This window comes from Chrysemys picta, chromosome 3, assembly GCF_011386835.1.
Source record: "Chrysemys picta bellii isolate R12L10 chromosome 3, ASM1138683v2, whole genome shotgun sequence".
In the NCBI taxonomy this organism is placed as follows: Eukaryota; Metazoa; Chordata; order Testudines; family Emydidae; genus Chrysemys; species Chrysemys picta.
In genome coordinates this window covers 103372716-103389374 of record NC_088793.1, presented here as the reverse complement: position 1 = coordinate 103389374, position 16659 = coordinate 103372716, and positions in this window count along the sequence as shown.

The window sequence follows — 16659 nt, the reverse complement described above, 5'->3', positions numbered from 1 at the left end:
GAGATTGAAGTCTCCCAAGTTACTAAATCGTGTGAACTTCATTTCCACATCGAACAGATCTCTCCTAGCTCCTCTGGGCCGAGTTCAGGGTCTAGAAATGTATAGAAAAGTACAATGCTTGGGTTAATCTTGCCTCTGAATTCAGATTACGTGGATGCACTCAAAAGATTTTCTTCGGGGTGAGTTTTTCCTTTGTCTGAGCCTGCCAGAGAATAGAATGGGGACTCTGTCTCCAGATTTTCCTCCCTGAAGTTGAGGCTGTGGTTAATTAAATATCCTGAAGGACAAGGTGAGCTAACACCCGGCCTGAAGCATCACTCTGCCAGGTTTCTGGGATGCTGTCTGGGTTGTGTGACTTAGAATTTTCCAACCCTGTGGCGACGTTTTATTACAAGCTGCCCTGACTGGCAAGAGAAATCATGTGAACGTTATGAGGATTTGTTTAATTACTTTTATGTAAGCCCTGAAGAGTTTGTCCATCTGTTAATTCTTACAGGTGGCATAAGTACAGTTCTACTTAATGCCCAGAGATCTCACTGGGGTGAGATGATTCCTACACATAGCTGTGTATGCACCATACTGTACAATGGTTAATTAGGGCTTTTTTGTTCTGCATCAGGGGTTTTCTTAACATGTTTAGATCTGTATCCACTTGAACCTGCTGTGCTAGTGGTCATATGGTGCTTGAAAAAACAGTTTTGCTTGTATATACAAGCATGGCAGGAGTGTGAAGGAAGACAGGGTGTTTACAAATTTCAAATTGTGTTACATCTCTGCCCCTACAGTCTTCTCAGCTTTGACAAAGGCCAGTCCTTTTCCTGGTCTCCTAACTATGAAAATGGGATCCAACTGCCTCCCGTAACAGACATTTCCCATCTGGTGGTAAGTATGGAATACAATGACAGGGATATAGAGTCAGAATTAAGGTTTTTGTGGAAACTTAACTATGGATTTCTAGGCTTTCAATGCCAGGCTTTAAAATTCATCTGGCTGCAGAGCTAAGTCCCACACCTGTGAGGCCAAGGCCTAAGACTTTCTTCTTCCAGTAGAGAAGTATAGAGCTGGAGTCCTGGGGGACTAAGATGACCTTATATCTGCCACAGGACTGGTCTCCAGAGACATACGAATTAGCCTGTACTAGACATTAGTAAAAAGAAGAACAGGAGTACTTGTGGCACCTTAGAGACTAACAAATTTATTAGAGCATAAGCTTTCGTGGACTACAGCCCACTTCTTCGGATGCATATAGAAGCATGCTTATGCTCTAATAAATTTGTTAGTCTCTAAGGTGCCACAAGTACTCCTGTTCTTCTTTTTGCGGATACAGACTAACACGGCTGCTACTCTGAAACTAGACATTAGTGAGTATTTGCTGAAAACCTACCAAGCCTGTAGTGAATAGAGTTTCAAATGTCCACAGTGCTTGCCTTTGAGATCGTCATTCACTTGGTACACAGCTAAGCATTTGGAAGGGTTTGCTGGGCTACGGGTTTCATGGTGTTATCCTGTAGGGGGATTGGCTGCATTACTCTTGGGCAGTTGTTCTAACTGAAGAAAAATGCAACAAATTTGGGACCAGTTTCTAACCCTTCTCTCATGCTCATTGAGAATTTCAATGAGCCCACTTGTGGAGTAAGGTCAGACTCAGCATAAGTAAGAGTATCAGAATCTGTTCATGGATGTTTCTAAGCCAAGCATCTTTTGAAAATATCAAGTTAAAAGACTTTTAACCCCTCCCTTCTCTGCGCGCACCCTCCCCTCCCCCCGTCATGTAACCAACTGCCTTGTGCAGTTGGCCTCCCACTTTTGCAAAACATTATTTTCTGGCAAGAGACAACCCATGAAAAATGTCAAGTAGATAAGATTAGTTCTAAGAAGTTAGAGTACTCGATAATGAGACTTTTAATGGAATGATCTTTAACTCTGCAGTTGCAACCATAATAGAAATGTATTGGAGTTGATGTTTTTACTAAAAAACCAAAACAATCTTCCCCTGTCTGCCCCCTCCCCCACAAGTTGTTCCAGGTTTGGAAGCGTAACATTTTAAAATCTCCAATGATGCGTGTCCTTACAACCTTTCCAAAAATATCGATGTTTTCTACCACTTGGGAGAACTACCACAGAAGATCCTAGGGTATATTTGAGCACCAGAGATGCAATCTAACTTTCATGTTGTCTTCTATCCTGCCACCCCAAATGTCTGTTACCTGGACAAAGGAAATTGATATTCCCTCTTTCCGGGTAAATTAGATTTCATCACCATCTTTAGATGTGACCCAACATCCTTTCCACCGGTTGCGGAGGTGCCTCCTTTACAGAAAATATCTCAGGATGAGTCTGAGCACTGAAGAAGCAGGATTTCAGAGTTCAGTGAAAGGTAAGGCGAGAAAGCGTGGTCCAGTGGTTAGTGTTCTAGCCTGTGACTTAGACCTCAGTTCAGTCCCCTGCTCTGCCACAGACTTCCTGTGTACCCTGGGGCAAGTCACTTAGCCTCTCTGTGCCTCAGTTCCCATCTGTCAAATGAGGTTAATATCACTGCCCTACCTCACAGGGGTAATTGTGAAGACAAATACATTAAAGGTTGTGAGGTGCTCAGTACCAGAACTAGGTGATTCTCTCAATACTTGTACATGTGGGACTCTCAATTAATGCTAATGGCAGGTTCCAGAGAAGCGTACAGAAGTTCTAAGTAATTATAGACGATTTATCATGGAGACCTAAGAAGACAGATATATTCAGGAAGTACTAAACATGTCCAATTAATTCTGAGCGCCTGCGTTAATAGAGAAAAGACAAAGCCACCATTTTAATCATTCATTTTCCTCCTCCTTTGGAAGCAGCACCAGTTAAAGCAAGGGTTTATTCAGTGTTACAGGAAGAGTTCTTTTTTCTGTAGCATCAGTACAAGAGCTAGGCAAAAATCCCTCTTGCTGCTGATGGAAAAAATAACATTTTCTGGGATTTGTGAAAAAATCATTGTCTCGATTTCTTAAAATGGAAGACACGAAACTATGGACACCTCAACCCCGATATAACGCTGTCCTTGGGAGCCAAAAAATCTTACCACGTTATAGGTGAAACCGCGTTATATCGAACTTGCTTTGATCCGCCGGAGTGCGCAGCCCCCCTCCCTCTTCCGCCGGAGCACTGCTTTACCGCATTATATCCGAATTCGTGTTATATCGGGTCACGTTATATCGGGGTAGAGGTGTATGTGGTCACTTGGCCTGAAGAGGATTAATTGTTTGCCTACTGAAAATTCATGCTTTTGTCTTGGGAAGGAATGTCACAGCATTTGCTGATAGAAAATGCTAAAAATCAATGATGGATTCAATTTAGGAGCCGGTGCTAAAATATCCTTGTTTTCATGTGATACTTGGGACTAGATAATTTTGCCCATGTTTACTCACTATATTTCAGTCTCTCTGCCCATCCCCCCCTCACCTCCCTCCCCACAAGAGACTGTAGCTAGCATGCTACGTATTGTACACAGAGTAGCAATGATAACACAGCTATGGAAATTTGGTTAGGAAACTATCCTTCCCGTGCTGCATAGTGTTCTCAGAATAGAACTAGGTTACTTCAGAGCAGAAAGAGTTCTTTTGTAGCTCATAATTATATTCCTACAGTTAATCATTTTTTCAGTGCTGACAGCTTTCTCTCTTCGCATGCACTGTGGGAAGAGTCTGCTATCCCGGAGGGTCAAATGTATCTTTAGGCATCTCTGTGGCTCTGAGTCATATTGAATGTGATGGCACTTGGGTGTACTACACTAATGACATGCACAAAAGCCTGCTCCCAATCAAAAAGGATTTTGTGACCATATGTTGCTGAGAGTGTTTTTTCTAAATCAGATGACTCGGGGGATGGTTTCAGGCCATTTCCTTCACTAAGGCAATGTTCACATAACTCCTTTCCATTAAAAAAAATTAAAATCCTGTATCGTAATGCTGTAGTAAGGGGAGCACCTTCTCCAGAACCTGGATCATGGAAATGTAAAAACTGCATAGACAATACCTTCATCCAAGTAGTCCAAAGGTTTTACCAATAATTACTTAAACCTTTGGAACAAGGTATTAATTATAGGTGGGTAAACTGAGACATTAATCTATATGTCTGCAATGAGAAATGAAAAGGCCTGAGACTTTCCCCTTGGCTGATGCTTTATCTCCTAATCTGGTTTCTCTCTGCCAATTGAAAAGCAAAACAAAGCATAGTTTCAAAGGGAATGTTTGTTTTATTCATATGTTCTCAGTGTTGTACCTGTGTTGGGCCCAGGATATTGGAGAGACAAGCTGGGTGAGGCAATATCTTTTATTGCACCAGCTTCTGTTGGTGAGAGAGACAAGCTTTTGAGCTACACAGGGCTATATGTTTGCACAAGGCTTAGCACAATGGAGTTCCAACTTGGTTGGCTTCCAGGCACTACCATAATGTAAATAAATGACTCAAAGGAAGAAGATATTTATTATTAAGTTCAGATGCTAGAGGAACTCAAGAATGTAAAAACATGGAGCAAGATTCTCAGCTTGTGTAAACTGGGTGAGCTACATTCGATCAGCTGAGAATCTGACCCGTATCTTTTTTTCTAGACTTCTGTGATGGGACCCATTTCTCTCTTCCTTCCTGTATCTATTCAATGTTACTTTCACAGTTGGGGCTAGAGGTGGGCAAAAAATAATAAAAATGTGTCTTGAGTAATGGTCTCAAGTTGCAGTTGGGGAGGTTTAGGTTGGATATTAGGAAAAACTTTTTCACTAGGAGGGTGGTGAAGCACTGGAATGGGTTACCTAGGGAGGTGATGGAATCTCCTTCCTTAGAGATTTTTAAAGTCAGGTTTGAAAAAGCCCTTGCTGGGATGATTTAGTTGGGAATTGGTCCTGCTTTGAGTAGGGGGTTGGACTAGATGACCTCCTGAGGTCCCTTCCAACCCTGATATTCTATGATTCTATGATTCAGTGGAATAGTGAAATGAGTGTGCTCCAGCTATAAACCTGTTTCTTTGTTTGCTCTTTCTCTTGGTCCAAGACTCATTCACTTATTCAGATGCCCCTCACACGTGGAAAATGTGCATTTCCAACCACACTGTTTCTGAGGTTTTGCTGAAATGTTACGGTTTATGGCATTTTGGCAACAGGGAGCGAACATTCTGTCCAGGAGCACAGTCTGAGTTTCCTGGACTGAACAAGAAACTGCTCTTTGGCCTGATAACATACACATTTTCTCTTTCTTCCTCCTAGCTATTCATATTTTACCTATGCTGTCACACACTTGGATGTACTTGTCAGTGTTGTTTTGCAACCATTTCTGACTAATGTTAGTCAACACTGCGAATTCTCTGCTGAAGTATTCACTACTCCTGGAAAAGAGCATTCTTGACTGGGGTGGGCATGCAGTTTAGACAGAGAATTATTAGTACTTATCATTTGTATTACTATAGCACTTAGGAGTCTTAGTCACGGACCAGGGCCCCTTTGTACAAACACAGATCAAAAAGCTGGTCCCTGATGCAAAGAGCTGACAATCTAAGTATAAGACAAGAGACAACAGATGGACGCATACACACAAATGGGAGAGTTCAAGGAAACAATGAGACAATATAGGTCAGCTTCATAGGAATGGCTTCAGCACACTAGCAACCTAACTATTGTCAAGCTTTTTAGAGAGACAAGGTAATAGCTTTTTTCTCTCTTTCACTAGCAGATGTTGGTCCAATATAAGATATTACCTGCCCCACCTTGTCTCGCTCATATCCTGGGACCAACATGTTTACAAGAATACTCAAACAAGAGTCAATTTTTTGTAAGCCTCACAGCAAAGGAGAGTTTTGAGGAAAGTTTTGAAGGAAGGTCATAGAATTTAAGACCAGAAAGGACCACCAGATCGTCTGAGTTCGCGTCTCTGCAGGGCTCTGGAATCCCTGACATTTGTAAGGATCCAAATGTTCAAACCCCTAATTTCTAAGGAAATTTCATAGCAATACAGCAATAATTAATCTAATGTCCACATCAAGTGTTCCCTCAAATCATATGTGTTGTGAAACCACTTCTCTGATAAAGATATTGCCAACAAACACCAGCTTTTAAAAAGCCTCTGAGACCCTGCAGGAAACATTGTCAAATAATCCTTTGAAAGGACAATTCTGCTGATATATATTTCCTGTGTGACTTTGATCTATCTTTTTTATGCCAGAAAGTTTTTGCATAAAAAAGGGGTTTTGTTTGGCCTCTGCTATTTAATTACCCCGAGCACGTTCCATCTTCAAAGCACTGTATCACCATTAGCTAATCAGCACATCTGTGAAATAGGAAGGCTTTTTTCATTTTACTTCTGGAAAAACTCATGTAGCAAATGTAATCTAATACCTTCAAGGGGTTTACTTCAAAAGGAGTTGAGGATGCTCATCCTCTCACAGAGTCATAGCCAAAGCCACTTGAACGACCCCACAGAAGAAATTAGGGTCAGAGTCTTGGCTAGAAAGTTCTTGGTTGAAATTCTCACACCTGCTCTGCCCCCTGTTGGTTGGATTAAAGGGCAGACTGGCATATAGGGGCTCTAGAAGCCCTGCATCCTGCTGGGGGAAAAGTCCCTTGATGCAGGAACTGAGGTAGACAGCTTGTGGCTGCCTTCTAATTCTTCATAAGCCCTGGCATAAGGGGATGTGCCAGTGTGGCTAGAAGTTGGAAGGGGAGCTGTAGTTTGTGTTACTATGGAGATTCCAGACAGCACTCCTGCTCAGAGTCATGTGGGGACAGGCTGCAGTAACTAATGCCCCCGAGGCCTGTTCACATTACACTGGGGACTACTCTGTCCCTGGAGCATCCCAGAATTTGGAGGGTGCAAAGGCAGCTTAAAGTAACTTCAGCTCTGCTTCCCCCTGGTCTGAGAGATCTGACCTGCACCACTTAGAAGCTCAGAACAGAATCTTGCCTCCTACCCTGTGCTCTGACTGCTAGGATAGAGCTCTTTTTCAGATTCCACTTGAACAGGCCACATCCTCCTTTTGAGTTTTGTACTGAGCTGAACATATTGTGAGCACTTTAAGGAATAATAGTAACAACTCAGGTTTCAGAGTGGTAGTTGTGTTAGTCTGTATCAGCAAAAACAACGAGGTGTCCTTGTGGCACCTTAGAGACAAACACATTTATTTGGGCATAAGCTTTCGTGGGCTAAAACCCACTTCATCAGATGCATGGAGTGAAAAATACAGTAAGCAGAATATATATTATAGTACATGAAAAGATGGGAGTTGCCTTACCAAGTGGGGTGTCAGTGCTAACAACCCAATTCAATTAAGGTGGAAGTAGCCTATTTTCAACAATTACTTTTGTAGTGCTAATGCGGCCAATGCAATCAAGGTGGCCCATTTCCAACAGTTGACAAGAATGTGTGAGTATCAGCAGAAGGAAAATTACTTTTTGTAGTGACTCATTCACTGGACACTTATTCAGGTTGAGAATAGGACACTTCCACCTTAATAGAATTGGCTCGTTAGCACTGACCCCCCCACTTGGTAAGGCAACTCCCATCTTTTCATGTGCTATAATACATATTCTGCTTACTGTGTTTTTCACTCCATGCATCTGATGAAGTGGATTTTAGCCCACGGAAGCTTATGCCCAAATATGTTAGTCTCTACAGTGCCACAAGGACTCCTAGTAAAGAACTCATAATTAGTTGGCATCATAATCTCCACTGCAACCACTTGTCAGGAACGCAGGATTATGACTTCAACAGAAGAAGATCAGTTCTTAAGAAAGAAAGTTCCTGATTTTATGTAAATCTCCTTAGTAATAAAAGAAGCGGGAGTGGAGGAAGCATAGCAAGAAAATAAACAGCATTGTCTTAAAATAGAAAAGCTTGTTTCTCCGTTACATCAGGCCCTTACATGTATTTACACCTATGTTAAAGCTTCTTGGGGTAAGGGGGCCAAAATGTAAATGAGAATCAGGCCCAGATAGAGATTTTTCAGAAGAGTTCCACAAGCAGTAGTGGCTCTTGGCTTTGAAACAATTTGAAGCCTCTATCCAGGCTGGCCCTGGTGTGTGAACACACAAAGAAAAAAACCAGTGCTTCACATTAGAGTGTGTGACAAGAAAAACATTTGCAAATCTGCAACAATATGGATTTCATTGCACCATTAACAGAAGAACTGCTTAATATACTTTGGAGTAAGGAATAAGGGATTATGGATATGGAAAGAGTTGCACTTCATTAAACAGCCACCAAGGACTTTTTGGCATGTGATGAGGGTAAATCTTTAGTGCAGAATGTGCATGGAAGGGTGGTGAAGGTGGGTTGTTATTAAACGTGATAGATGTCAAACTAGAACTACCGCTATACTTTCATTGAAGCCTGGGCCAAAGCACTTCTACGACACCATCATTGCTCTTTCTTCTAGACCATTCAAATATTCGCTCAGTTTAAGTTCAGAAATTAGAATGCCTTTGGGGCACTGATCTCATCTAGACTCTGTATGCCTTGGATGGCAGCAAGAATGCTACATAAGCCAAAAGAAGCCTTCTTCTGGCCTAGGAAGTAGGAGCTGTGTTCTCTTGTCTAAACTGGAAGTTGCCCTCTGTATGTCTTATGCTATGCCATACATGAAATCTGTTTTCTCTTTGCACCTGTGCACCTCGTCTCTGAGCTTGCTGATGTTAAGGCAAAACTTCCAGTGACTACTATGGGAGCAGGCTCAGGGGCCTAAGTAACTATGCTTGCCTCTGTAGAGGGACCATGATCCACCCTTAAACGCTGCTGACAGGACACGAATTGATTAGCAAAATTCTCTCCAACCTGCACCGCAAACCTCACATCTGGCGTTCCATTCGCCCCACGTACATGGGTGTCTCACTGACATCAGCAGGAATTCGGCTCATTTAGGGGGAGAGAGCAGTAATGGAGTTGAGATCCACTGCGTGGATCTGAGAGGAAAATTGGTCCTTTATGATTTGGTTGGCTTGCTGTTTTGCAATAGCTAGTTCAGCCCTGTGAAGGTTAAATCTGCAGGGAAAGCTCTAAACTTTCCCCTTAGAGCTATAACTCTCCAGCTGAGTGGGGTGGAGACCAGGATAAAGAGACAGTCAGGAGGTTGTGCAAGCAGCATATTGTTTAACAGTGACTGTACAAATACAGGATTGGTTTTGTCTCTTTCCCCCTTTCCCGCAACAAGCCCCCACAGAAGGTTAATATAGTTCAGGAGTTTTGGACAGCAGTCACACAAAGCGTACTGCACCCTTTCCTCAGGATGTATCCATTGCAGTGTAATCTTTATAAAGACCAAGGCCTGAACTGCAAGGTTAGGGTCAGGCTGCAACACGTGGAAAAGAAAACTGTTCCCCAGGCTTCTGGTAAATGTCAAAGTGATGAGTGCTGTAAAAGCTGCCTGGGCGAGGAGAAGATTCCCAGCCTATCCATGAACCTTTGTCACCATATTGTGTAGAAGTGAAACACATGCTGCTGGGCATGATAAAAGGAGTGCTGCTATTTTTGCTTTTGGCCATGTTCAACCCCTACCGTGGGTTCCTATTATAAAGGGCTGGAAGCTCCTAAAACCGTGTGGCTACGGGGCTGCTGGATGAAATACAAATTGGGGCCCCTTCTCATTCCATAAGGTAAACCTCACCGCCATGGAATGAGGAGCTCATCCTCTTTGCCACAGCTAATTTGTGAGACGTTCTAATCTATTCCTGAAATTAAAATGCACGTGGAATCAGAGCCTCTTTCCTCAAAAAGGCCCACATTGCCTTTACATTACACTTTGCAAAGGGGCCTTTCTCTGGCTCTGTGCCATGTGTTTAATGCTGTACCTCTTACATACTATAGAATCTTTGCCTGAGGGGTTCTGTTGGGCTTTTTTTCTATTTGTAAGGCAAAGGTAATGCCACACTGTGAGCCATGGAGACCTAAGTCTGACTTTATCCTGTGTACACAGGAACTGTACAAGTCCCCTCATGTTTGCCAATGTGCTGCAGTTCTGACTGGGTCAGACCACCTCTTGGACTGAAGGAAAGTAGGTCAGTCTCAATACCCAGCAGACTACCAGCAAAAGTGCCAGTGGTGAGGAGCTCATCAGCTCATTTCAGACTAGCAGTCAAAAGTCATCAAATAGTACAGACGTTCTGCCATTACTGATTTGAGCCAGTGACCCTGAGAGGAAGGGCACCATGATCTGACCCAGTGTCTTTAGGTGAGCTCCCCTCCAACCAAGAGGAAAATGTAAAGCAGGGGTGGGCAAACTGCGGCCAGGGCTGGCTCCAGGCACCAGGCAACCAAGCACATGCTTGGGGCGGCACCTGGTAAGGGGCGGCCAAGCTTGGGGTGGCTGGGGGCGGCGCAGCGCAGCATTCCGCAGAGGGGGTGCTCTGGCGCTGCGGCACGCGGAGGGGGGTGCTCTGGTGGCGCAGCGCTCGACGGGGGGCGGCGTGGGGCGTGGCGCTCGGGGGGGGTTCCGGCGGCGCACGGCAGAGGGGGCGACGCGGCGCGCGGCGTGGGGCGGCGCGGGGCGTGGCGCTCGGGGGGCTTCCGGCGGTGTGGCGCTCGGTGGGGGGTGGGAGGGGGCCTCGGCGGGGCAGAACTTTTTTTTGCTGCTTGGGGCAGCAAAAAAGTTAGAGCCGGCCCTGACTGCGGCCCGTGGGCTGTCCGTTTTAAACCAGCCATCAATGTCCCACTGGGGAGTGGGGTCTCGGGCTTGCCCCACTCCAGTGCTCCAGCCAGGGCACAGGGTTGGGGGCCGCTCCACACGCCTCCCGGAAGCTGCAGCATGGTCCCCCCTCCGGTGCTCCAACAGGGGAGCAGGGTTGGGGGCCACTCCACACGACTCCCGGAAGCTGCCTTCCGGCTCCAACATGCTCCAATGGGAGCTGCAGGGGCGGTGCCTGCAGACGGGGCAGTGTGCAGAGCCGCCTGGCTGACTCTCCGCGTAGGGGCCGGAGAAGGGACATGCTGCTGCTTCCAGGAGCCACTTGAGGTAAGCACCGCCTGGAGCCTGCACTGCTGAGCCTCTCCCCACACCCCAACCCTCTGCCCCAGCCCTGATCCCCCTCCTGCCCTCTGAACCCCTCAGCCCCAGCCCTGAGCCTGCCACCCCCAGCCGGAGCCCTCACCCCCCCCCCACTCCCCTACCCCAGCCTGGAGCCCCCTCCCACTCCCTGAACTCCTCATTTCTGGACCCACACTGGAGCCCGCACCCCCAACAGAACCCTCAGCCCCTCCCGCACCCCAACCCCAATTTTGTGAGCATCCATGGCCCGCCATACAATTTGTATTCCCAGATGCAGCCCTTGCCAAAAAGTTTGTCCACCCCAATCTAAAAGGTGTATATTGCTGTCTATATGCATGCATTGCTCCCGTACTCATATATAAAATGGTGCGGGTGTGTTGTGGGGAAGCAGAATAAACTCTTAGTGTATAAAGTTTTTGAACTGATAAAGTCTGGGGGAAAGTGGCTTAATCATCAGGAGAAAGAAAAAAGCCTGATCTTCCTATCACATGGTCTCTGATTGCCCTGTCTCTCCTTCCTCTGTCCTGCTCAGTCCATGAATGGTGGGTTAGGAGGTGCTTCCTGCAAGTGGTTTCAGTATCACTGCTGGAGAATCTCAGCTGCAGTTAAGAACAGGGGTTGGATTGAGGGTGCGGAGTACGGTGACTGATCTCAGCTGATGGGAAAATATGACTATCAAGTGAGCTGGCCTAATTCCCAAAAAGAATCCACCTCTATGGAAAAGAGATTAATAAACTAGATACAGTGGTTACACCGGACTCAGGACAGCAGTTTACATTGTAGCCACCGGATGAAGAGTTTCATTATGTTATAAAGTGATTATTTATATCTTCCGTTGAATGACACACTTGTTTCCCTAAAACTGCATGGTTGTATAATTTGACTTTTTTTTTTTAATTCTTTATTAGGTTCTAAATATAAAGCAGGACAGAAGGGTGTGTGTCTGCAGCACTGATCTGGTCCCTGGGCAGGGGCCCATGGTCCCATCACCTTTTACCAGCCATAAGGACGAGCGACGTGGGGGCAAGGGGCGGAGAGGAGCGAGTGGCAGGTGGGGTTTTGGGGAAGGGGATGGCACGAGGACGTGGCTCAGGGAGAATGGGTGATGCAAGGCCGGGGCCTCAGAAAGAAGGGGTGGCACGGAGGGGCAGGGCATAGCTCAGGTGCCTCTGTTCTCCCCTTCCCCCCCCCCCCCACTTTTAGGGTGCTTCCGCCACTCCTGTCCTTGGGTCTACACTTTTAATAACTTCTCAGTCTAGGAATGAATTTCCCCCGCTGCTTCTACATGTAAGCAGTGTCTGAATGAGCTCTCTCCATCAGCTAGTGGTGAGCTGGGGAGCGGAAAAGGCTTCAGGACCAGACTGTATTTAGATGAACACACCCACTGTGCCTCAGTATGAGCAGATAGAGCTGCACTGCTCAACTTTGGCTGGTGTTGGGTTACAAATCACTTTAGTATTGAATGCAGGAGTCATTAAATCTTCTTCTCCTTATTGTATGAGCAAAGGGTAGCAGAACTGTAATTAGCCAGTCTTGATTGAGGGGATCACCCTCAACTGAACTGAACTCACTAAGCAGGGGGTGTTGGATGCCAGTGAAGAGCAAGAGTGCAGAGGTCACAGTAAAGAAGCAGGTGGCATTCGAAGATGACGGTGTGCATCAGTGCTGGACGGCAGAGTGGCGCGGAGGGCAGAGTGGCACAGAGAGTGGCTGGCGGGGTTGACAGCAGAGTGGCATGCAAACAGGTGGCCGGTGGAATGGCATGGTGGGTGGGGTGGTGCCAGAGGAAGCACCCGGATGGCGGAGCGAGTAAGGTGCCTTTTCCCATCCCCCCTGCCAGAGTAGGAGGTGAACTCTGCAGATGCACCTCTGAACTCTGGGTTTTCACTGACCAAGGTCAATAACTGTGAGTGGGGTGTGGTGGAGGGAGGAGGGAAAAGGGAGGGGCATATTAAAGGAACTTTTGATTGTCGGACTCAAGAACCTGAGGTAAAAAAGACACTGCCCAATGTACTTGGGGGTGGGTGTATGGCTAATGGTTTTATGTTTATCAAACCTGCTTGCAATATTTTCCCAAATTAATGCCAAGTTACTTCCCTCCTTTCATTAAAAGTTTCTTTTCTACACTCAGACGCTGTGCTTGTGAGAGGGGAAGTTTTGCCTCTAGAGGCACCCAGGGGGTGATGTGTAATTTTCTCAGGTTACTGAGTGGGGGCTTGGTTTTGTGTTGTATTGTTGAAAAGGAAACTCTAGGTATTGACCCTGGCCCTGGTCGCTGCCGACTCCACCTGGCAGAAGGGTTACATACATAATTTACTACACACATAGTTTGCCTTGGTCTATGCTTTAAGACCTTTCTGCGGCTCTGCTCACCTGCAATCACAAAGAATTTCACCAGTAAAATAACTCAAACATAGCGTGTGCTTTTAGCTATAACTTACAGTGAGCACACATCTTAATATGTACAAACATCACTGGGAATAAATAGGAAGGAGTGTTAGGATTATGAGGTATTTTAGGAGTTTTCTAACCACAAAATGATGTCTTCATGAACTCTGACAACTGGTGGCTCATGGAGAAATTTCCTGGATGGTTCTTTATATTGGAAAGAGAGAGAGAAGCTTTCTTAATTTGAGGGAACATCCTTTATCCCTCACATAGATGTTTCAAATCCTGCCAGAACACAGTGACGATGGGCCCTTGAGAAGTGCAGAATGATTGACAGAGGCACCTATGGGTGCAGTTTGTAAAAATCTAAATTTTAAGAAAGGGACTGCTGAGATGAACCTGATATTTCCATGACAAGCTAATTATTTTTGTGATTAAATAAATGAAGCCCAAGCCCTCAGTAAAGTCCAATATAATTCAACTTTGAGGCGTACTTCCACTGTGGGACCTTCCTAGTTTGGACCAGGAAATCCAAAGCCTGTGAAGCATAACTTTTGAGGCTTGCCCATACTCATCTGTAAAGGCAAATTTTCCCCTACTGTTGAATTTCTGATAACTTCTCTTTAAATGCTACAGCTTCTCTCAGGACAGGAAGGATGAACAAGCCTCCATCTTATAACCTATCAATGCCATGTCTCTATCAGGCAATAAGGTTCAGTATATAATACATAAGATGGAGGAACACAGTTCAGGTAAAATAAGAACCTACCTGAAACTTCAACCATTCCTTGAACCCAGATAATTTGCTTTTGATGTTCCAAAAGTTTGTTGTTGGTTTCTTTCCCCCATCAAATTCTTTTCCATTTTGCCCCTCCCCCCAAACTCACACATTCAAAGTGCCCAAATCTCTCAAGGAAAGATGGTTTTGTAGTATTTTTGGCCCCACTGGATGCAGAAAGTCCTGGAAGTCTTGTAAGAATGCCACACCTATGAGGCAACTGATCCAATCTCATGTTCCCAAGAGGTTTAGATGGTTTGGAGACAGTTCAGATACCATACAAACCAAAGCTTTTGAAATTTTCCATAGTCAAAACTTGTGCAATGGGATACTCCCTCACTCGATGGCATGGAGTACTCTGCTACTAGGTCCTCATCAACTCCCACCTGCCAGCCAAATTAGAGACTCAGGCTACGTCCTCACTACGGGGGGGGGGGGTTTGATTTAAGATATGCAAATTCAGCTACGTATCGGAGCCGACTTACCCCGCTGTGAGGACGGCAGCAAATCAACCTCTGCGTCTCCCCCGTTGACGGCGCTTACTCCTATCTCCACTGGTGGAGTAGAAGCATCGATTCGGGGATCGATTGTGGCATCCCGAAAAGACGCGATAATTCGATCCCCGAGAGATCGATTTCTACCCGCCGATTCAGGCGGGTAGTGTAGACCTGCCCTCAGGGTCAACCTAGACCAGTGGTTCTCAAACTTTTTTTTCGTGGACCACTTGAAAATTGCTGAGGGTCTCGGCAGACCACTTAATGATCTTTCCAAATGTTGTTTTTACCGTTAGCTAACTATTGTAAAGCGCTTTGGATAAAAGTGTTATATAAAAAAAAAACTTTTCACTTATTTTTGTTCTACAAATAAAAGCACAGAACTCATAATTTATTATTAGTAGTCTTACCTTTCTAATGTGATGGATGTGCCCTCTCTCCCCCGCCGTGGCAGTTCCCACGCTGGGACTGGAAAGGAGGGGGCTCTCTCCCATGCGGTGGCAGCCCCTGAGCTGGGCTGGGAAGGAGAGGGGTCTCTCCCCCGTCGTGGCAGCCTTCAAGCTGGGGCTGGGAAGGTGGGGAGTCTCTCTCCCACCACAGAGCTGAGGCTGGGAAGGAAGGCTGTCTCTCCCTGGCAGCCGAAGCCCTGGAGCTGGGGAAAGTCGCCTCTCTCTGGCCGCCACAGCCCTGCACATCCCAAATTCCCACCAGCCCCTCTTCTCACCCCACTGCCCCCTCCCACCTACCCCTTATTCCCCCCAAGGCCACCCCCTCACCTTACATGTGCATCTACTCCAGGGTCCAGGCACCTAATTAGTGGAGCTGCGCAGGTGTGGCTCCATTAATTAGGTGGGTGGCCCTTCATTCTCTTGTGTGCGGCTACCCAGGCGTGCACCTTAGAGGGAACTATCCACAGACCACCTGAATGGATCTCACGGACCACTGGTGGTCCACAGATCACAGTTTGAGAACCTCTGACCTAGACTTTTCAATGGCAGTGTATGGTTGTAGTATGAACAATCATAAATGTTATGAACTTGGAGAATGGCAGGCAACTGGCTCAATGAGCAAATATGGCTGAAATAAAGGAAAGCTTAAGTGCAATGAATGGAGAAGTAAGGCAGAATGAGAAATGAATTGAGCACGAAGGGGCAGTTATGATCTGATTGCCTGAAAGCTGAAGAAGACAGGGACTATTTGTAACAATAGGAAGCCACTGCCCAGTGCAATGGGCCATATCATGGTAAGGTAAGGTATCATGTGTGTAGACAAGACTTTAGTGCAGAGACCTTAAGCTATAGTTCAACCCGCTAAGACTGAGCTAAAGGTGTTCACATTAGTGGTGAGTGAATAACTGATTTTTTGGTTTAGAGGCCAAACTGAAAAGAAAAAAAAAATTGGTTCGGTTCAAACCAAACATGAATTTTTATTGGTTTACTCACCAAAATGAAAACAAACAAAAACATCCTTTGGGGTCATTTTGGGGTGTTTTTCATCCTTTTGTTTTTTAAAAATTAGCAAAATTTCAAAATGAGATGTCATTTCCAAACAAAAAGTCAAAACATTTTACAGTAACTCCTCACTTAACGTCATCTCAGTTAACATGGTTTCGTTACTAGGTTGCTGATCTATTAGAGAACATATTCGTTTAAAGTTGTGCAATGTTCCGTTATAAGATTGTTTGGCTCACCCCGCCCCGCTCTGCCTGCCCGGCGCTCCTGTCGTGGAGCGGGGTTGGGGCGTGGGGGCTTGCCCCGCTCTGCCTGCCTGGTGTTGCAGCTGGGGAGCAGGCAAGCCCCCGACCCTGCTCCTCGGCAGGAGAGCCAGGCAGAGCAGGGCAAGCCTCCACGCCCCAACCCCGCTATACCCCTGCCTCAACCAAGCTTCACAATCATCACTGGTGAGTACAGTATTCAATTGTTTGTTTAAAAATATTTAAAACTTACACTGTACATGTATATAATGCCTTTTGTCTGGCAAAAAACATTTCCCTGTAA